Source organism: Delphinus delphis, chromosome 14, assembly GCF_949987515.2.
Source record: "Delphinus delphis chromosome 14, mDelDel1.2, whole genome shotgun sequence".
Taxonomy (NCBI): Eukaryota; Metazoa; Chordata; class Mammalia; order Artiodactyla; family Delphinidae; genus Delphinus; species Delphinus delphis.
This window is the reverse complement of record NC_082696.1, coordinates 75,958,786-75,981,985: the sequence shown is the minus strand read 5'-3', so window position 1 is coordinate 75,981,985 and position 23,200 is coordinate 75,958,786. Positions and strand designations below refer to the sequence as shown.

The window sequence follows — 23,200 nt, the reverse complement described above, 5'->3', positions numbered from 1 at the left end:
AGCCAGTCATGCACCCTGCAGCCCCCTCCCTCACACTGCCTATAAAACCCCTTCCCTGAAAGTCATCTGGGTGTTTGGGTCTTTTGAGCATGAGCTACCCGTTCTCCTTGCTTGGCAACTTGCTATAAATGCTGCACTTTCCTTCACCACAATCCCGTATCAGTACGTTGGCTTCACTGCGTGCAGGTGACTGGACACAAGTTTGGTTCGGTAACGCCAACACCAAAATTTTCCCCTCCAATGGAGGTGTGTTTTCTTGGTTCTTCATCTTGCTTCATACTTCTATCTTTCTCCCTAAAAACCAACAAAAACCACCACTGTCTGTTGTCCCTGATATCTACCTTTCTCTTCTTCCTGTCTCTAAGAAATGAAGGAAAAATGGAAGTGACATCTCATTTTCCAGCAGAAGTAGACAATCCTTCCAGACTGCTGCTTAGAAACAGAAAGCCCCTCAGATGTTATTTCTGCTTTCTAAGTGGCATTTGGAAAATGAAAGAGAGGATATGAATCGAGGTATTTTCAGACTCTCCTTAATGTGTTCAGGTTCCCAAAGGATTCTGACTCACCTGGATCCCGTGAGCATGTTTTTCTTGATTCAGGAGATGTGTAGCCACACTTATTAAAAAGCTTCCCCATTATCCTTGTCAAGTAGTTTTTCTCCTCTGCTGTCAGTTTAGGGACATGGAATTTCTTGTCCCCAAAGACTATGTTTTAGGGACATCAAACTTTTCCCTTTGTTTCTTAAAATTATCCCTTTAATGAAGTGTCTTCAGCACAGCAAAAGCAGTCTTCTGGTTATGGTATTAAAGAAGGTTTACCTTTGATATGTGGAGATCTGCGTTTACAAACAATGACTAATAAGAAAATTAAACACAGAATTCCCTAACTGAATGGATATCACATGTATTTACTTCCTACCAATAATATGCATAGTGATCTAGTCAGCTGTCACAGACCTCCATTTTTTTCCTTCTAACCCCAAAGCCATTTCAGGTTGTCTATACTCTTGTAGAATTTTCTTCCCCCTTTTTCCTATTCTTTTTTCTCTTCCTCTTTATTATCCTGTTTCAGAGGAAGCAAGATCATATCTGGCCTGTTTCCCAAGTGTCATCTTCCTGATATTAAGCCAAATTTCCTTTTTGTCTTGTTCAGGAGGATATGAAATGTATAGAATGAATTAAAGTTTTGCCAAAAGCATATATATTATGTAAAATATCATATTTGTTAGCAGAAGATTCTAGATTATATATAACTTTTTTAAATATAAAAATATTTTAAAATATAACTTTTAGATTATAAATAATGCAACTAAAATTAAAATATAGAGAGCTGGTGAGAAAAAGGAGTGGAATTAATTATATTGCCCAAGTACTAACCAAAAGTTAGTTGCATTGGGCAAAATATAATCAAAGGAAAAGCTATTTACAGAAACTCACAGACATATATTAATAAAAAAAAGAAATGTGTGATATGAAATATGCACTATATATTTTTTAGACCACAAAGGAAATCTTCACATTTTTTTGAAAATCAATATCATAGGTCCCATGTTCACTGACTAGAATTCACTGAAGTTAGAACTCAAAACAAAATGTTGATTAAAATATAATATTTGGAAGCTAAAAATTGAATTTAAAATAATATATAACCTAAGGTGGATATCAGAAAGAAATTAAAAAATATGTAGGCCTGAAATAAAAGTACAATATATCAAATCTCTTGAGTGTAACAAAATTATATATGGAAAAAATTAAATACTAAATGCTTTCAATGAACAAAGTTTTAAATTCTAGAAATTAGACCTATAATCAGCAATAAATTTTATCCATATCATCACAGTAAGGAAATAATTATGATTTAAATTAGTTATTAAAATATAAATAAATAAAAACAAGTTAGTTTACTCTCCCCCTGCAATTTTTCAGTGGGTTGAAAAATCTATTACTATAAAACTCCTGGCAAGTCTGATTAAGAAGAATCAATAGGGCTTCCCTGGTGGCGCAGTGGTTCAGTCTGCCTGCTGACGCAGGGGACGTGGGTTCATGCCCCGGTCCGGGAAGATCCCACATGCCGCGGAGCGGCTGGGCCCGTGAGCCATGGCCGCTGAGCCTGTGCGTCTGGAGCCTGTGCTCCACAATGGGAGAGGCCACAACAGTGAGAGGCCCGTGTACCGCAAAAAAAAAAAAAAAAAAAAGAAGAATCAATGCATTTGACTTTATAGAACCTACATTCTAAGGGAAGTAAATAAAGTATTTATGTAGTAAGCAAGTCCTTGGTTTACCTGTACTCCCCCTCACTCTAACTGTAGCCAGTGCCATTGGAGGAGCACAGGGAGAATAGAAGAGCAAAGCAATTGTCTTTGTTTCTTATCAGTTTAGTCTGAAGTTTATTGGACATTATTTTACAGCAAGTAATTCTGTTGAAAGATGATTGCATCTTTAATTCTTTCTATCTATATTTCAGAAGGCAGGGTTGGCACTCAGTGCTATGACACATTAAATCACTACTAACCCTGCAGTTCTTTACTGGAATAACTAATCTCTAGAAAGTGCCCAAATCATTCCACTCCCACCCTTCAAATAAAGGATACTGGGCCAAGTGTTTGGGCAGCACAACTCAATGTGTGTTGTAAAACTGTGCTCTCCAGGAAGCTCTTGTTACCGGGTTGCAACAAAGGAGGGAATGCTTAGAGCCATTCTTATAGTTATCTTACAGAGTAATTGTAGGTTGTGGAAACTCAAAATGTAACAGAGAACAAACCTGACTCCATATTGGATCTATTCCTTTAGCTCTAACCTCTGTGCTCTGTTGCCTGTGCTTAGCCATGCTGGCTTTGCACCTTTGTAAAGGAATGTTGCCTATCGCCTGGAATATACATGATCGCCCATTCTCAAGGCTCTGCCTCTCAGGCTTTACCTTTAAATGTATAACACTTTGACATTCTTACAGAGATAAAGTTGCAGAACGGAAAATAACATCTGTCTTGTTGGAGGTTTGCAGGAACGTCGTGACCAGACCTACACGGACAGCTGTAAGAACAGAGGATTATCACACGCCTGCCGGGGTCTAGCTGGCAACAAGAAGTTTGCAACAAGGAGCACTTTTCCTTGCCCCAAAGCCTCATGTTTTGATTTATTGGCCTGTCGTGCAGCGAGAAGTACGAACTCGGATTCGGTAACAATAATTCTTCAAATGGCCTTGTATTTTGTGTGTCCTCTTTTGCCTTTTCCCTTGCTCTATTAATTCATTTTTACTATATTTTACTAAAGCATTGGTCTGCAACTGAATGCGAATAAAAAACCAAACAAAACTGGTCGTTCACCACAGGTAGTTTGAGAAATACTGCTTCAGTACATCAGATGGCTTTTCTAGCCATGTTTGTAGCTACTTTTAAAAACCCAGAGGGAGCAGCTGCCTGGCAGCTACTAAGTGAAACATCAGCTTCAACTTCAGACACTGTGATGTCAGGTGTGTTTGGGGGCACCTGGAACTCCCTTTGCACTCTCAGTGACATTTCTCAGCCTTCATCCTGCATAAGTGCCTTTATTCAGACAATGAATCAGCTGCTGCAGGCATCACGCTGGTCACCAGAGTTCTGTGGTGAGCAAGGGCAGGTGTGGCCTTGACCTCAGAGACTTGACTTTAGTGGAGATATTATCCCTTTACCACCACTGCCCTTAGAGTTTCCTTCTCCACCTAGTTTGCAAAATTTCCTCTCAGAAAAGAAGCTGATACTGATCTTAGTGTTAAAAATAAGCAAAGTGTTACTCTCCTCAAGGGTAGCTCATGTGAATTATTACTTCTAACTATGGGATGAAAAGTTCAAGTGTTAGGTTAGTGAGGTTCAGGATGAGGTAGGGAGAGTGTTTTGCTCAAGGGAAATTACAGCACACATGCAACGCTGATTTATCTGGACTAAGCCCAGGATCACTCCCTTCTCCCCTAAATTGTGTCTCTTGGCCTTCACCTCAAACTCAAAGGACCACGGCCTTAACCCGGAATGGCTTTTCTCCATCAGTTAATAGTTAAGTAAGTATTTGCCCTTTCTGAGATCTATCAGGCCATGCCCTTAGAACACTTTAACTCGAAATTGCAGCTACAGTATCAAAAACAGCAATCACAAAATTTCTCATTCACTCCTTTTAATTGCAGAGGAAAAGTCATGTTTGTTCCCAATCATTGTCACTTTCTTCTTAACTAGCTAGGAGGACATTTTGCTAATAACATGCCAGGAAATATACCTCCCAGGAGAGATGTGTTCTTTAGTGGCCACTGAAGGACCTCTTAGCAAAGAAAATAAAGTGGATGACTAAGTGCAAAACATTCATTAAAGTGTTCCCCAAACATGTTTTATATGAAAAGAAAAATGATTTGGCTACAGAGAATGATTGGTATGTCAAAAATTTCATTTCAGGCAACAATTTTGTTATTAGAACAAGCCTCAGTTGTCTACACCTTGGTTTTGTTCAGAAGATGTAACGCAAGATAAGTTTAGAAAAAATTTCCAATGCTGTTATCTGCCCTGCAGTACTTCTATTGTAAGTACAGAAGATAACTGTTCTGATATTTTTTTTCATTTCCTTGGGTACCAAATCTCTCTCTCACTGCACACGATGCCCTTCACGCTGCAGCTGTCTGCTGTGGCAGCTGCTACTCCCGCTGCTAAGGAGACCCCGAACAAATAATCAAGGGGTTTGTCTCTTGGGAGGAGGAAATATACTCTTATCTTTAAACTCTTGTATGTCTTACAAGGAGCAACTGAAATGATTCTTATAGTCTAAGGTACCTCAAGAATGAAAGTCACTAAATATAGAGGCATTTTACACTGTGACCAATTCCCTGAATAGGTGATTACTTTATAAGAAGTGGGTTTATAGGAGTAGCTAAATCCGTACATGCACCCAGCACACTGCTGTCCCTTCATAGAGAGGCCAGAGCTTGACTTCATACGATGCTCCTACAGCCCCGTAAGGTAAGTGTCACTTCTGCCTTCAGATTATTCCTGTTTCACAGAAGGATTTCTTGTTCTCCTTGCATTAATGGTTGCCAAGTATCACTTTAAAATATGTCCCAGCATTTGAAATACAGAATATCCATGATAAAGGAGACTTACCACGTGGCCGCATGGTATTGTAAAAATGTGTCCAATTCAAAGGTGAGAAGACCAGAATGTTGGTTATCACTTTGCTTGGGTCTCTCAGGTTTCTTAACTATAAAGCAGGTTTAGAAACTGCCCCCCCAGAAGTGTTAGAAAGATACAAGGAGCGGATATGGGGAAGTGCACCTTGAAAAGCATGGAGTGCTCTACCTCAGTGGTTCTCAAACTTTAGCATCAGGATTTGTTACAACACCTACTGCAGGCTCCTCTCCCTGGTGTCTGACTCAGCTCCTACCGGGTGGGGCTGGAGAACGTGAGGCTGATGCTGCAAGTCTGCACAGCACACTTTGAGAATAACTGAGAAAAATCAATTTATTTGAAACTACATTCAGGGCTTCAGTCTCACCCTTTTTCCTTGTCTATCTCTGCTTTAAACAGAGCAGTTGGGCATGTTTTATTTTTATTTTTTGAATTTAGTGTATAAATACCACAGTTCTGTTGTCTTTTTTTTTTTTTTTTGGCAGTGTTGGGTCTTCATTTCTGTGCGAGGGCTTTCTCTAGTTGCGGCGAGCGGGGGACACTCTTCATCGCGGTGCGCGGGCCTCTCACTATCGCGGCCTCTCTTGTTGCGGAGCACAGGCTCCAGATGCGCAGACTCAGTAATTGTGGCTCATGGGCCTAGTTGCTCCATGGCATGTGGGATCTTCCCAGACCAGGGCTCGAACCCGTGTCCCCTGCATCGGCAGGCAGATTCTCAACCACTGCGCCACAAGGGAAGCCCCCATGTTTTATTTTTATATCTTTGCCAGTATTTTCAACTTTTGGAAAGCAATTTTTTTCAGCTTTATGAGATATAATTGACAAATAAAACTGTAAGATATTTAGGGTCCAATGTGATGATTTGATACCTGCGTACATTGTAAAAGTGTTTCCCCTCATCATTAATTAATGCATCTATCACTGCACATATTTCCTTTTTCCTTTTTTCTTTTTGGTTAGAACACTTAAATTCTACTCTCTTAGCAAATTGCAATTTTACAATGCAGTGGTATCAACTATAGTCACCATGCTATACATTAGATCATCATACCTTATTCACTTTATAGTTTAATACAGTATTACCAGCCTCTCCCTATTTCCAGCCCCTGGCAACCACTTTTCTACTGTTACTATAAGTTTGACTTTTTTTAATTCCACATATAAATGATATCATGCAGTATTTGGCCTTTTCTGTCTGGCTTATTTCACTTAGCATAAAGCCCTCCAAGTTTGTGGAAGGCAAATATTGTCACAAATGACAGGATTTTTTTTTTTTCTTAAGGCTAAATAACATGCCAGTCTATATATAAAACCACATTTTCTTCATTCATTCATTGATGGGCACTTAAGATTGTTTCCATACTATGGCTATTTTGAATAATACTTCAATGAACATGAGAGTACAGATATCTCTTCAAGATAATGCTTTCATTCCATTTGGATATATACCCAAAAGTGGGATTGTCAGATCGTATGGTGGTTCATTTTTAAATTTCTTCAGGAAACTCCATACTGTTTTCCATAGTGGCTGTACTAATTTACATTCCCACCAACAGTGCACAAGGGTTCCTTTTCCTTCACATTCTCACCAGCATTTATCTCTTGACTTTTTAGTAATAGGCATTCTAACAGATTTGAGATGACATCTCATTATGGTTTCGATCTGCATTTCCCTGATAATGAGTGATGATGTGCATTTTTTCATGTACCTGTTGTTCATTTGTATGTCTTTTTGGGAAATTTCAGAACCCCTGCCCAGTTTTTAATCAATTGTTTGAGGTTTTCTTGCTATTGAGTTGTATGAGTGCTTATATATTTTGATTTGCAAATATTTTCTCCTATGCGGTAGTTTGCTTTCCATTTCATTGATAGTTTTCTTTGCTGTGCAGAAGCTTTTAAGTTTGAGGTAGTCTCACTTGTTTATTTCTACTTTTGCTGTATTTGCTTTTGGTGTCAAATCCCAAGAAATCATTGCAAAGACCGATGCTGATGAGCTTATTCCTTTTTTTTTCCTTCTAGGAGTTTAATGGTTTAAGATCTTATGTCCAAGCTTTAATCCATTTTGAGTTGATTTTTGTGTATAGTGTAAATGTGGGTCCAATTTTAGTCTTTTGCCTATGGTTATCCAGTTTTTCCGACACCATTTATTTATGAGACTATTCATTTCCCATTGTATATTCACAACTCCTTTGTCAAAAATTAGCTGACCATATAAGCATGGGTTTATTTCTGATCTCTTAATTCTGTTCCACTGGTCTATGTGTCTGCTTTTATGCCAATATTATACTATTTTTATTACAATAGCTTTGTAATATGTACAATATATTATAGTTTAAAATAAGAAAGTATGGTACCTCCAGCTTTATTTATTTTTCTCAAGAATACTTTGCCTTTCCAGGCTCTTTTGTGGTTCCATACAAATTTTAGGATTGTTTTTTCTATTGCTGTGAAAAATACCATTGGAATTTTTACAGGATTTGCATTGAATTCATAGTTTGCTTTGGGTAGTATGGGCACTTTAACAATATTAATTATGCCAATTTATGAACATAGAATATCTCTTCAGTTATTTCTGTCATCTTCAATTTCCTTTATTAATGTCTTATTTTTTCAGTATATCAGATTTTCTCCTCGTTAAATTTATTCTTAAGTATTTTACTGTTTTTGATGCTACTGTAAATGGAATTGTGTTCTTAATTTCTCTTTCTGATAGTTCATGTTAGTGTACAGAAATAAAGTTAGTTCTGTATGCTTTTTTATCCTGCCACTTTACTGAATACATTTATTAGCTCTAACAGTTTTTTTAGTGAAATCTTTAGAATTTTCTGTATTTATTAAGTCATCCACAAACAGAAACAACTTTACTTCTTCCTTTCTGGTTTTGATGCCTTTTATTTCTTTTTCTTGTCTAATTACTCTAGCTAGGACTTCCAGTAGTATATTGAATAAAAGTGGCAAGAGTGGTCATCCTTGTCTTGTTCCTGATTTAGAGTCACTGAGTGTAATTCTGGATGTGGGTTTATCACATTATGGTCTTTGTAAGGTTGAGATATGTTTCCATTCTAATTTTCAGCATATAAATGAAGTTGAAATTTTCTACTTTTATCTATTTGAATTTCCCTTTGTGTAAATAGTCTACTTTTTCCCATTTGTTTATTGAGATTGCAGTTTTCTCATTTATTCATAAAAGCTTTATGTATATGAATAAACTTAACCCATTTTCAGTCACATGCATTTGTATTTATTGCTTTGCAAACTGTTCTTTGGTATTAATTTTTGTTGTATTTTAATTTATAGAATGTGTGTGTATTAAATTGATCTATATTTCTTATTAAAATTTTTCCATTGCTCTTATAACTACTCTTTTCTTGTGCAATTTTTAAATCTTATCATTCAGTTTTTCAGTAATTCTGCAGTCAGTATAAAAAAGAAATAAAATAAATGCAGGCAAAATCATCTCCATGGAAAAGTAACAATAACAACAACTTATTAGGTCCCTTATAGGTGCCAAACATTATTCTAGAGCTGGGGTTGTAGAACAGAATCTGATATAATCTGTCCCCAGGCAACTTAAATTCTAAAGGACAAAAGAACAAAGAACATCATATTACCTAAGTGAGTAAAGTTCATTACTAACTTTAGTACAGTTTTGTTGAATCTTCAGTTGAATATTTTTATATTACACTTTCAAACATGTTATTTAATAAGATCCATTTTTGTATACAAATGATTCCCATTATTCATTCAGTAGTTATATTGTATAAATTCACCACAAACACTGAATTAGCAAATACTGAATAATTGCTCCCAGTGGAAATACAGGGTAAGGTTCCTGAAAGTCTCTGGTCACGACATTTTTGTCAACCATCAACACTTAGCCTTGTTTTATTTGTCTCTGTTTAAAGACACTTTATTTAACATATATTATTGATTCACTAATATTGAATTCACAGCTAATAGCACTAATAACTCATGCCTGAATAAAGCTTATCTAGCATATGTATTTTCTCCATAAGACACTTCACAGTCTTCTTGTACTTAAGAACATTAGGCAACAGCTCTGCATTATGCTTCAGAATAATTTTAAACAGTGAAAAGACAGTTAATCAAAGAAAAGTACAAAAACGCCCCAAAAATGACACTAAATAGATGACAAAAAGGACACATTTACAGTTTGAGAACTGAAACAAAAAGGCAGAGTATCAGCTTGTTGAACCTCAGCTGGGAATGTGCATGTTGGATGACCCAAATTTTTTGCCACTCTTTGCATATCCACGAATGACCACAAAAACATGGCATTTATTGATTTGAGATTACAAAAAAATCTTATTGAGTAGATGAATTCACAAATGCTGAAACCATGAATAATGAAAATCAATTGTTCACTTTTTACCCAGTCATTTTATTGAATACTCATATTAATTAATCACCAACATTTTCCAACTGATAATCTGATTTTCTATGTATATTGTCATGTATAGTAGAAATAATGATAATTTTTTCTCATTCTTCCCATTGACATTTGAAATGAAGTTTCATTCCTTATTTAAGGAAATAAATTTCATCACTATTATTTCACTCTTGTCAACTATATATTTTTAACTCTATTATCTTTTTTAGACAACCTCAATAAGAGTCTGCGTTTCTCTGTTATTGACTTATTGCTTTAATTTATAGGCTCCTAACCAAATAATACAATCTACTCCAAGTGCACAAAAGCCCATTTCATACATACCAAAGCTGCTACCCTATGCCTATGTTTGGAGATTCATCATCTGAACATTCTTCTTTCATTCACTTTCTCACTTGATAAGCAAAATCTAATATACAGAATAACAGGCCTGATTTAAGTAACAAAATAAAAACAAAATAAAATTTTATTTATTAATTCTTTATCAGTTATTGCCAGAGATAATACAAAACACATTGCCCACCCCCAGTTTCAGTTATCAATATCTATTATTGTAGCTGACCTATATTTAAGCTATTGGGAGACTTTAAACTTCATTTCAGATTAAATTGTTCACAAAATAGTAAAAGCATGGCATATATGTTTAATTTCCACCACCAACCTGATTTGCTTTCCACCACATTTCACTGTATCTTTTTGTTGTTTAATTCTGTATTATTACTGCACTAGTATAAGGCCCAATGTTTTCAGTGGCTCAACACAGTGAACGCTGCAGATATTTATTAGATAGCAAATCTTTTAAAATTGAAAAGTAGAGGCCCTGTAATAAAAGGCATGCTATCTACTGTACAATGACTTATGGATGATGTGGACATAATGAGAAAATAGGGATAATTTCAGATTTAGGGTAAGGAGAGCTACTCTTTTCCTAGGCTTAGCTGAGTCTATCGTGTAATCTTTGCCAACCTAAGACAGGCACACTTCATAACCCATAGCAAAATATTCTTAAATTCTATTCACTGTGTATTAACTGTGTTCTGTTTTAACTTCAAATTCAAAGGGTATGTTCAGGTATTAAAGAAAAAAAATGCAAAGAAAATTTAAAAGAAAAGAATTGATCAGTTTTAATAAGAAAAAATTTTAAATTCTGAGTAGTCAAAAAAATTGAGCAACTTATATAAATGGACAATTAAATCAGGCAATTTCAGACAAAAAATAGTAGAAAGTATATTAAAATATAATTAAAATACCCAAATTCCTAAATAATCAGAGAAATGTAAATTGATATAAGAACATAAAACACAAAAGTGGAGGGCTTCCCTGGTGGCGCAGTGGTTGAGAGTCCGCCTGCTGATGCAGGGGACATGGGTTCGTGCCCCAGTCCGGGAAGATCCCACATGCCGCGGAGCGGCTGGGCCTGTGAGCCATGGCCACTGAGCCTGTACATCCGGAGCCTGTGCTCCGCAACGGAAGAGATCACAACAGTGAGAGGCCCACATACCGCAAAAACAAAAACAAAAACAAAAAAATACACAAAAGTGGAAATGTAGAAAACACTTTATCCAATGCTGGTAAGGATGCAAGAAATCAGAGTCTCTTGATGACTAGAAGGAGTACAAGCAGTTATAAACAAACTTAAGAGCAATTTGGCAGTTTTTAAAAATAGACTGAAAATGTAGATTTTTGGCTTATAAATCTTATTTACAGTAAATTATCTTGAGGAAATAATCAATGTGAACATATTCAGTTAGCTTCAAAGATGTTCATGATGGTTCTCGTTAGAATAGTGAAAAATGTCCCAAGAGAGCTGAATGGTTTAATGAACAATATAAATTTACACAATATAATGATACATAGTCATTAAATATGTTGTTGTAGGAGGTTATGTGGTGACATGGAAAACTTCAGGATATATTTTTAAGTGAAAAATACACACTATAGAGCTCCAAATGAAAAGAGCTTAAAAGTTACCACTCCTGTCCTTACAACAAGAAAATGCTGAACAACTGAAGATCAATGATTTTTGTTTGTACCCATCAGGGAACTGTGGTCATAAGACACAATGGTAACTTAAATTTGGAGATTTGGGTGCATATAGAGAGATACAGCAATGGAGATCTGGAAAAGAAGCTTCTGGGACCACAAACTGTTTAGAATTACATGATAATTTTTATTAATTTCTGGATGTTGAATGTTGATTAGCTTTGAGAGTGAGAAACTCCTAGGGCCACTGTCTTAGGGGACCCCACCACACTTTTGTGAATTTTCCTTCAAGAACTCCACCAGGTCCTCACAGTGAGAATATGATAAGATCTTCTCTTGGCTCTGACATAGGAAGAGTGGAAAATAACCATTGTGAAATAAGCCAAGAGTCTTTTCAATAATGTAGGCTCACTCTCCACAGTAAAGGACTTTGTCAAAGCTCAATTCTGAAACTCTATCCCATCAGGAAGAGGGAATCCCTCTCCATTCCAACCCCTCACCTAAGAGAGGAACAAAAAAATAGTCAACAGGGATCAGGGCTTCAAGGAAATAGATTGAGAACATTGCAACTAGGGAAGGGGATAGGAGGAAGGGGAGATAAAATCTACATTACTAGACTTATGAAGGTCCCAACAGATGGGCCCCCTAAAAGCCTGAAATTTAATCAGAAGATTATAGAACACTACCTCTTCCATATACCCTACCACCATACCAACAGGATTCCAAGATAACAACAGTGTTTTACAGCCAAAGAAGTTATAAAACATAGACTTTCTGAGTAGGAGTACCTAGGGAAGCCAAAAGTCAAGAGGGGACCCAATAACAAAGACAATTGAGGAATATAAGCCAATGATACCTGTAGCTACATTAAACATTAAACACAGCCCAACTCCTAGCCAGATTAACATCAATCCTCACACAATGCCTATTACCCCAGCTCCTACTACCCGAAACAATAGGTCCAGCCAAGACATGTCAAAAGGCAAGAAAAAACACTTTGAGGAGAAAATGCAATCATCAGACCTAGACTCAGATATGACACAGATGGTGGAATAATCAGAGAATTTAAAGTGATATTCTAATGGAAAAAGTAGATAATATGAAAAAACCTAAAAAAAAAAAAAAACCTGATGAATAATATGAGTAAAGAGGTACAAACTCTAAGTCAAAAGGAGATAATAGAAATCAAAACTCAGTAACAGGAATGAGGAATGCTCTCAATGGGCTCATCAGGAGACTCGACATGGCTGAGGAAAGGATCAATGAACTTAAAGACAGGTCAATAGAAAGTTCTCAAACTGAAACGCAAAAAGAAAAGAAAGAAAAAGAAAAGTGCACGTTAATCATGAGCCATGGTGTGATTCTAGATTGCTGTGTGTCAATGAGTTAACAATAATTATTTCTAAATTGGCAGTGGTATTATTTGTGATTTTTCTATCTTCATGCATATCTGCAGCTTCTTCAAGGAACATAACTGCCTTTGACAATAATAAATATACAAATTGTTATAGACAGAATTTCATTATAGTTGCTCATTGGTAATTGGATTCAGTGTTATGACATTTAATATTATTTTTGTTAAAAGATACTAATTTGGCTACAGAAGCTGAGTGTATAGACACACACACACACACACACACACACACACACACTGATATGTAGAGAAGTTTTTGTCTGAGAAGGAGAGGGAGAAAGGTTTTGTGGAAGAGAAGCTACAAAGAGAGAAGATGAGGAGAATGGAGTATCTGATCTTCCTATGGCCTCTGGGACTGCGTTTGATCTCCTATGAGTAAGGAATAAGGGGGGAGAAGACATCAAAACTGTTCACTTTGTGAAACTGTATATATGCTTAGCTACTTTTAGGGTTTATGACACAAAATGCAGCAGCATGAGCTGGAGAGGAGGCCTCTCAGTCATGGAACATAACCCAGGTTTGGCTGAGAACTGGAAACTTGGCAAGCACTTGTAGTCTGCAGCCCCTAAAAGGGAGCGTCACAGCTATTTCAAGCTACTCCTTTTGCCATATATGTGAATATGCAGCACATGGAACTGTATAAGCACATGTTTGCTGTGGAGTTTCAGGAAGAGAATCAGCTCTAGGGGCAGCCTACCTGGGTTAAAAAATGGCTAAGAAACCTGGGATCCCATAGTGCTTCAGATTTCTCACCTGTCAAATGAGGGAGTTAATAGTACCCATGGTATGTGGTTGTTGTGAGGATACAATTAAATTACCATACTAAGCATGGCATAACTCCTCACACATAATAACTGCTCAATAGATTATCATCTACAGTGGCTAGCTGACAAAATGGCCTTGAATACAGAAGTTCTAGCCCTTACGGAGCATCATAGAGTAGCTGCAGGAAGGTGAGGCTGAGGTCCTGCTTTTTGTAATCAGCAACTGCAAACCGGTAGATATTTTATCTACTGGGTTATCTTTTAAGAGGAAAAAATTTGTTAACCACAAAAAACTCAAGGTTGAGTAATTCAAAAAAGTTATCTAAATTTTTAGTTCAAAGATCTTGTTAAATCTCAATGTTTTCACTTCTTTTTCCCCATAACGTTTATCCTTCAAAATGCTATGTACAGAATAAGAGTGAAGATTAGCTGTAAATCTGGATGATGTAAACAGAAGGAGCTCCAGAATGGAAGTCAGTAGTGTAGATTCTAGTCTTCATTCTGTAGTCATCCTTGGGGTAAGTCATTTTACAACTCTAAGGCTCAGTTATTTTAGCTGAAGAATAAGGATACTGGAATATATCTTCTTGTATAATGAAGACTGTTATACGGTGAAAACCTCTGGCCGGGCTTTCAGAAGGAGCCAGTCTGAATCTTAGGTTTATACTTTCTGGCTCCATGATCTTGAGGAGGTCACTTTACTTCTTGATCATTTCACTCCACGGATGCACTTCACCTCTCTGCCTGCACACTGTCAGAATATTGAGAATGTCTGAAATAGAATGCCTTCATATTTTTTGATGACAAATTAAAACATGGTATAAACAGAGGTAATCAAACAGTCATGAAGCAGAATTTTTATCTTTGACTGAATTTACCATATTGAATAAAGCTACTTTAACTCTTTGCTTCAGTTCCTATATTGCAGATGAGAAAGTTTTAAGAGATTATCGTCATCAAACCTACTATTTTACATATTAGAAAACTAACCTCAGAAGGTGAGGGCAAGGAGTTTGGGGGAACTGTATTCTTTTTCATCTCAGTTGTATCTAATATGGTTAAGTTCATCTCTTCAAGACCAATCTATGCTATGTAGCATAAATTAATTCTTCAAAAGAACTGTTACTAATTTGAAAAAGATACTCAAATTTACGTTTCACATATTCTTTACTCTTTATTCCTATAACTCAGAGAAAGTCTTACCCATTTTCAGAAACCTCAGTAAGTCAGTGTGAAAGGACACATTTTCCTTTTTATAGGTCAAAAAATGTAGAAGTAAATACCTGTACCTATATTGCAAGATAAAGTCAGTAAGAGAAGTATTTTCACAGAATCTAACACAGGTATAAAGAAAAAAACAAAATTGTTCTTAAATAATTACATATGATTCTAAGAGTTGGAGGCTTCTTAAACTAGTCAGCCTACCACCAAAAAGGTTTTTTTTGTTGTTGTTGCGGTACACGGGCCTCTCACTGTTGTGGCCTCTCCCCTTGCGGAACACAGGCTCCGGATGCGCAGGCTCAGCGGCCATGGCTCACGGGTCCAGCTGCTCCGCGGCATGTGGAATCCTCCCGGACCAGGGCATGAACCCGTGTCCCCTGCATCGGCAGGCGGACCCTCAACCACTGCGCCACCAGGGAAGCCCAAAAAGTTTTAAATTAGCACAGGACTCTCACCAGTCTTTCCTATCTTCACAAGTCAGGACTTGAATATATCTGATGATCAAATGATCAGGACAACCCTTTGATAAATAAAAAAATACTATACAAGATTTTACAACCTTATCATATTTTATCTGAGAAGTATGGCTAAGATAGCAAAGTTAGCATAATTTCCCCTAAATGTGGTGAGTTTCTGTTGGGTGTGAGAATTATCTACATTTTTAAAGTGATGAAGCTGCTGAGTTTATAATGACTTATTTCTCATTTCAAAAGTACATCCCCCCAATTCTGAGGTTTATGTAGCCTTGCTCTCCTAACCTTTTAATCATCTCTCTGTTCCACCATTCTCTTTATATAGGAGCAGCAGGCCTACATTTCTGAGTGTGTAGGAACTGGAGGCCCACATCAAGCTGTGTGACATGCCTGAATGACAAAATAATGGAATGATCCTGGAGACTCTAGAGTCATGGCAGAGATATTTTATTGCTTAGCAACCCAGACTGATATCAAGAGTTTTGCTAAATGCAGGTGGTGAGTAGGACTGTTGAAAATCAAAATTGCTTTGCTATAATTTTTTTAAATAGTTCTCAGCAAGAAATATTAATTAACTTACCCATTTATTTGTTTGATTGATTGCTATAACAGCTTTCTGGCCAAGCACTAAAGTGGCAATTACAGTTAGCTAAAGGGCCATAGAAACAAAAAACAGGAGGTAAAAACACCTGCAACTTCTTCTGGAGGATAAACATCTGCTTTTCTGAATTGATACTCAAGTGCATTTCTCTCATCATTGTTGCTATTCAGTCTAGGAAAGTGAAATGGTCTTTGAAAGCACATTAAAAATAATGGTATATTACTTAAAAGCTGTATTTATCAAGAGTATACTTTCAGTCCAGACATCATAGTTATTCCATGCTTGGGCCTCTGTTTGCAGGAAAAGTGAATAAATGATTGTGCTAAGTAGAGTTTCACAGGTTCTTGAATTAATTTCAAATATGCCATGGGGAGCCAAGTATAAAATATTAATCAGTTGTTTAAATCAGAAGTATATGTCCAGTTTATGTCACAATAAAAATCACACCTGCTGCTACGAGGAATGACTCCTGTGAAGACATACTTTATCAGTTTTCATATACCTGTAAACCATGTAAAAACTGAAAAGAAGAGCTTATTGTTGATATCTTGGATATCACATTTTAAGGATAAGCTACCTTAAAATGAAAGACTCCAGTATGAGGGTGGTATTCCTTTCCCAGTCATAAACCTGGGCATGTTTTCTATTTTCTAGTTAGCAGATGACATTAGGAAAACAATAGACAGTGCTTTGAATAGTTACCAATATGGTGCAGGCCAGCAATAAAGGGAGACGTTTTATCTCAAAAATTAGCTGGACACAAACAAACCAGAATACTCAGTTAACAAAGATGACCTCTTTAAAAAGTTGGACACAACAAGTTTAGGAAAATAAGCAAATGAACAGAAAAGAAGACCACATTTTCCGTGTATTTTTTCTGCATTTCTTTTTCTTTCTTTTTCCTTCTTTTTCCTTTCTTTCTTTCTCTTTCTTTCTTTCTTTCTTTTTTCTTTCTTTTTCTTTCTCTCTTTCTTTTCTTTCTTTCTTCCTTCTTTTATTTTCTTTCAGTTTGTTTAATTATGATTTCAATTTCTTCTTCAGTCAGTTTCAGTTCTTTGAGTGTCTTTCTAGGAATTTGTTCCTTTAATTTATCTAATTGGTTAACATACGATTATTCTAATATTCCTCTATAATCTTTGTTTTTTAATGTCTGGAATACCAGTAGTAATATTCCCTCTTTTCATTTCTGGTTTTACTAATTTGAGTCCTTTCCCTTATTCTTGGTCATTCTAGCTAAAGGTTTGTTCATTTAATTGATCTTTCAAAGAACCAACTCATGGTTTCATTGATTTTCTCTATTGTTTATTTATTTCATTTATTTTCACACTAGTATTCATTTTTCCTTCTTTCTGTATGTTTTAGGCTCAGTTTTCTTTTTCTAATGTCTGATGGTAGAAGGTTGTGGAATTAACATCTTTTTTCTTTTATAATTTAAGCATTTGTAGCTACAAATTTCCCCACAAGCACTATTTTATCTGCACTCCACAAATTTCAATATGTTGTATTTACATTTCCATTTATCTCAGAGTATTCTCTAACTTCCCTTGTGATTTCTTCTTTGACCTATTATTTAGGAGTATGTTGTTTAATTTCCGCATATTTGTGGATTTCTGAATTTCCTTCTGTTACTGAGTTCGAATTTCATTCCATCATATCAGTGAACATACTTTGTATTACTTCAGTCCTTTTACATTTATTGAGATATGGTCTATTCTGGAGAATATTCTATGTGCACTTGACAAGAATGTGTATTCTGTTGTTGGATAGAATGTTCCATAGATATCTGCTAGGTCTAGTTCATGTACGGTGTTGTTCAGGACTTCTATTTCTTTGTTGGCCTTTTGTTTAGTTGTTTTATCCCTTAGTGAAAATGGGGTATTAGAGTCTCCAATTATTATTGTTGAATGGTCCAGTTCCCTCTTCAATTCTGTCAGTTTTGCTTCATATACCTCAGGCTCTGATGTTGTATGTTTTAGTTGTTTTCCTTCTTGATGGGTTGCCATTTCGCCATTGTAAAAATGTTCTTCTTTGTCGCTAGTAACAATTTTTGTCTTAGAGTGTAATTTGTCTGCTATTAGTATAGCCATTCCAGCTCCTTTTTGGTTAATGTTTGTGGAGTATGTATATTTTCATTCTTATTTTTACATATTTGTGTCTGAATCTAAAATGGTGTCTCTTGTACACAACATAACGTTGGACGATTTTTTAAAATATCTACTATGCCAGTCTCTTCTTCTCAGTTGTAATATTTAATCCATTTTCACTTAATGTAATTACAAATAAGATAGGATTTAACTCTTCCATTTTGTTATTTATTTCTTTACTGTTTTTCTATTCCTCCAATACCACCTTTTTTTTAGGGTTAAGTGGGTATTTTCTAGTGTACAAATTTTTTTCCTTGTTTTTTCTTTTACTATATATTTGTAATCATTTTCTTAGTGGTTGTCCTGGGAATTAAGATTAACATTTTAACTTATAAAAATCTAGTTGAGATTAATGCCAACTTAATTACAATATTATACAAAGACTTCACTTCTATACAATCCATTTGCTTCCCCCTCCTTTGTGCTCATATACAAATTACATCTTTATATATTACTATCAATACAGATTTACAATTTTTGCTTTATGCAGTTTTATTTTAAATTGGTTATGAAAGAAAAATCCCAACAAAAATACATTCACACTTTTTACAAATATTTACCTATGTAGTTACCCCTACCAGTTTTCTTTATTTCATCATTTGGATTTGAATTACTATCTAGTGTCCTTTCATTTGATACTGAAGGATTCCCTTTATGGTCTCTTATGGGGAGGTCTGCTAGCAATGAATACTCTCAGTATGGTTTATCTACAAATGTCTTAATTTCTCCTCTATCTTTGAAGGATAATTTTGCTAGAAATAGAATTATTGTTTAACAGTCTTTTTCTTTCAGCACCTTGAATATATTCTCATATTGCCTGTGGCATCCATTGTTTCTGATGAAAAATTGGTTATTAATCTTATTAGGAATCTCTTGCACCTGATGAGTTGCTTCTCTCTCGATACTCTCTGTTCTCTCTTAGTCTTTGGCTTTTGACAGTTTGATCATGATGTGTCTAGGTATGGATCTCTTTGAGCTTCTTGGATGTGTCAATGAATCTTTTTCATCAAATTTGAAAAGTTTTTATCCACAATTTCTTCAAATATTCTTTCTGCCCTTTTCTCTCCGCTACATCTAGGAATGCCATTATATATATGTTAATGTGCTTGATGGTGTCCCACAAGTCTGAGGCTCTTTTTATTTTACTTCATTCTTTTGCTTTTCTGTTCCTAAGACTGGATAATCTCAATTGGTTTACTTTCAAATTTGCTGACTGTTTCTTCTGCTGGCTCAAATCTGCTGTTGAGCTTCTCTAGTGAATTTTTTATTTCATCTATTGTACATTTCAATTCCAGATGTTCTATTTTATTCTTTCTTAAAATAAGTTCTACCTTCTTACTGATATTCTCTACTGAGACATCATTCTCAAACTTTTCATTAATTCTTTAGAAAAGCTTTCTTTAGTTACTTAAGCATGTTTTAAAAAGCTGATTTAAAGTTTTTGTCTAGTAAGTTGAACATCTATGCTTCCACAAGGACCACTCTATTGAATTTTTTCCAGTGTATGGGCCATAGTTTCATATTTCTTTGCATATCTCATAGCATTTGTTTTGAAACGTGGATATTTTAAACAATATATTGTGACAACTCAGGAGATCAGATTCTCCTCTGTCCCTGATCTTTGCTGTTGTGTCTATTTGTTGTGGTTGTTTATTATTGACTTTTTGGAACTAATCTGTAAAGTGTGTGTTCTTTGTCATGTCACTGAAGTTTCTGCTCAGTTATCTTAGTAGTCAGCTACTAATTGAGCAGAGATTTCCTTAAATGCATGGAAATATTAAGTTTCCCAATCTTTGCTGAAGGGCTATGTGTATTTGGTGCTAAGAGGCTGTGTGTGTATTCAACACTCAAAAGGTAACTGACAATTCTATCCTTGCCTTTACTTCCTGCTCACAGAGAACCTATGGTCTAAAGGTTTGTGTATCCCCCAAATTTACATGTTGAAATCCTAACCTCCCAAGTGATGTTATTAAGATGTGAGGCTTTGGGGAGGTGATTAGGTCATGAGGACAGAGCCCTTGTGAATGGTATTAGTACCCTTATAAAGAAGGCCTAAAAGAGATCCCTTGCACCTTCCACCATGTGAGGACATGGCAAGAAGGTGTCATCTATGAGGAAGTAGGCCTTCATCAGAAAAATCTGATGCCATGATCTTGGACTTCCAAGCTTCTAGAACTGTGAGAAATAAATGTTTGTTGTTTATAAGCCATTCAGTTTATGGTATTTTTGTTATAATAGCCCAAACAAACTGATATAAGGGTTTAGACCCTTCTCAGGTTTTTTCTTAACATGTATACAGCCCTGGGCATATGAACGACCCTATGTATTCATGCAGCCTTCTAGATCCTCATAAATATGTCAGCCTTAGGGTCAGCTCATTCCCCAGATTTTCCTAAATGTTTTGGTTAGCCTGTTGTTTGCTCCAACCTTTAACCACCATCTCAGGCAAACAGAATATTTAACAATTGCCTCTGATTGTTTTTGGATGCCCCCAGAGAAAAGGCTGTTCTCACTAGGTGAACTCCAAGTCAGGTCAAGTAAAAACAGCCCTGCCAGCAAGAACCATCAGACAAACCAATGACAGTCCTCTGAGGATGGGTCTTCGGAGCTGCTCCAGCACCATTGTGCACTTCCAAATGCTGCCACGCTTCTGGTTTTCACCATGATTATGGGCTATTTGTTTTTAAAGCTACCACTGAGCTTGGCAGGAGGGCATGGGAATAGGGAAAGTTAAAATGCCACAACACTTACCTCTTTTACTGAAATTCAGCTGTTTATACAGATTCTGTAAAGCTTTTGGTTAATTTATAGAGTTCTGAAAAAAAATCTGACAATTTTTGCATTGTTCATTTTTATGGAGGGGAGACTATTCAGAGGTCCTCATTCTACTATGTTTGCTAACATTTTTTATTTAGTTTAGATTTGTTTTGTTTTATAACGTTTTTATGCACAACATCAAATTACACAAACTTCAGCTTACTCTATTGCTGGGATCTACTCCACAACTAAAAACTAAGAACAATAGTAATTACCACAATAGCTAATATTTATCAAGGTCTTAGTATGTACCATTCATAGTTGTAAACATTTTTATATATAATGAGTCTTTTTAAAAAAATTTTATTGGATTACAATTGATTTATAATGTTGTGTTAGTTTCAGGTGTACAGCAAAGTGAATCAGTTATACATATATATAATGAGTCTTTTAAAAGAGCAATTCAATAGGTTAAGTTATTCTCAGTATCCTTTTTTACAAATGTAGAAACCAAAACATAGGTAACTTGCCCATCACCACACAATCAGTGGTAGTCAGGAATTGAACCGAAGAAAGCCTTTACTCTCAAGTACAAATTCTTATGCATGTCACACTAAAACTAAAAATTGAAGCTTGGTAAAAAAAAAAAAAAAATCTAAATAAAGTTATCTGGCTTCCTTATATAGAATAACTTCCTAGAATATAAAGGGAAAAGGGAGAGGAGATAATTATTTTTGATGTAGAAGTTGATTTGGACAGCTACTCTCAAATATATCTATAAAAGGAGATTTCCAGACTACCTTTAAGGAAATAATGCATTAGTAGGACAGGATGAGCATTGAGTTAGGGCCTCTTTTGTTACCAGGGCAGTGTGTCCCACCAGTTTGTCTGCTAATGCACCAATATTTGGAAGTAGCTACAGAAGAAGGCAAATAAAACCACTCACTTTGGATGCTGCTTACTGTTTACTCTTAGATTTTTAATTTGATTCTTTGAACAACCTATGAGGTATAATCTATTCTTTCAGGTAATGAAATAGAAACTCTAAGAGGTTAGGTAAATTCTTGAATATAAAGCATTTTGTTTTTACTGTGTGACAGGCAATGTTCTATGTACCTTACATTCATTGACATTTTTCCCTTCACAACAATCCTGTGAGATAGGGATTATTAGTGTCATTCCCATTTTACAGATGAGCAAACTGAGGCAGAGAGAAGTTAAATAACTTGTCCAAGGTCAAGTGGTAGAGCTGCGATTTGAACCCTAGAGAATCTAGCTATAGAGACTGAATTTTTACCACTACAATAAACTGTATAGGATTGCAAGGCCACTTCTGTGGGACCACAAAATGCCACATTAAAAATGTCAAGATATTAAACTATAAAATTTCAATCCAATAAAATTAGTTCTATGTCAGTATAACTCTTAATCCTTTCTTGATTGAATGATACACTTTATACTGAAAATTTTAAAATACTATATAAAGACTTCAAAGCCCTCTCAAATCCTCCGTTATCCTGGGATTATTTCTGCAAAGGACATGAGTTTCGGTCATTTTCTATAAATCAGGAACAAAATTTTCTATGCGTCAGAGAGAAGAAACTCAGGCCTGAAGAGGGTTGGGGACCTTCCCAAGGTCACCTGGAAAACCTGGGAATAGATCTGAATTGCACGATAAGTTCTCCACCTAGTTCCTCCCACACATTACTGCCATAGTAACTCACTTCATAAACAGTTCCAATGGGCAGAGTACTGCCACCACTGAGCTGACTTATGCTGAATGCTAGAGCTTTCTCACAGTACTAAGAAATGCAAGCCAAACGCATGCCACTGATGAAATCATCTAAAATTAAGCACAGATTTCCCAAAACAAAAGAATGAATGATTCATTTTCAGTTAACCAGAATGTAGAAGACTGCTCTTCTCTTCCTGGTAACCCCATTTCCTTAAATACAGGCTTCTTGTAAGTTTCACTTCCGTTAACTGTTTTGGCTTTAAAATTAGGGCAGTTTCCCACTCCCCAGACTGATTATATATTTGAAACATCCTATTCCCTTTCTGTGGCCATTTTGACCTTTCCTTGAAATTATGAACTATTTCAAGCTCACCTGAAGTTTTGATATCCTTTTGGTCTTTTGGAAACCCTGCGTTTAGAAGACTTTCATCATTATATCTACCAAACTCTGACCTCAATCTCACCTCCATTTAACCCTTAAGTTCTGGGTTAACTAAACAATATTATTTCTAGGCTGACTTCATCAGTGATTTTAATCATTTTATTAAGTTTCTTCTGAA

The 23,200-nt window shown here is 35.8% G+C and overlaps 1 pseudogene; it reads left to right on the top strand.

The window, feature by feature from the left end:
• Nucleotides 1-3,374: 3,374 nt before the first annotated feature.
• Nucleotides 3,375-23,200, top strand: part of LOC132437179 (p53 apoptosis effector related to PMP-22 pseudogene) — a 62,127-nt pseudogene continuing 42,301 nt past the window's right edge.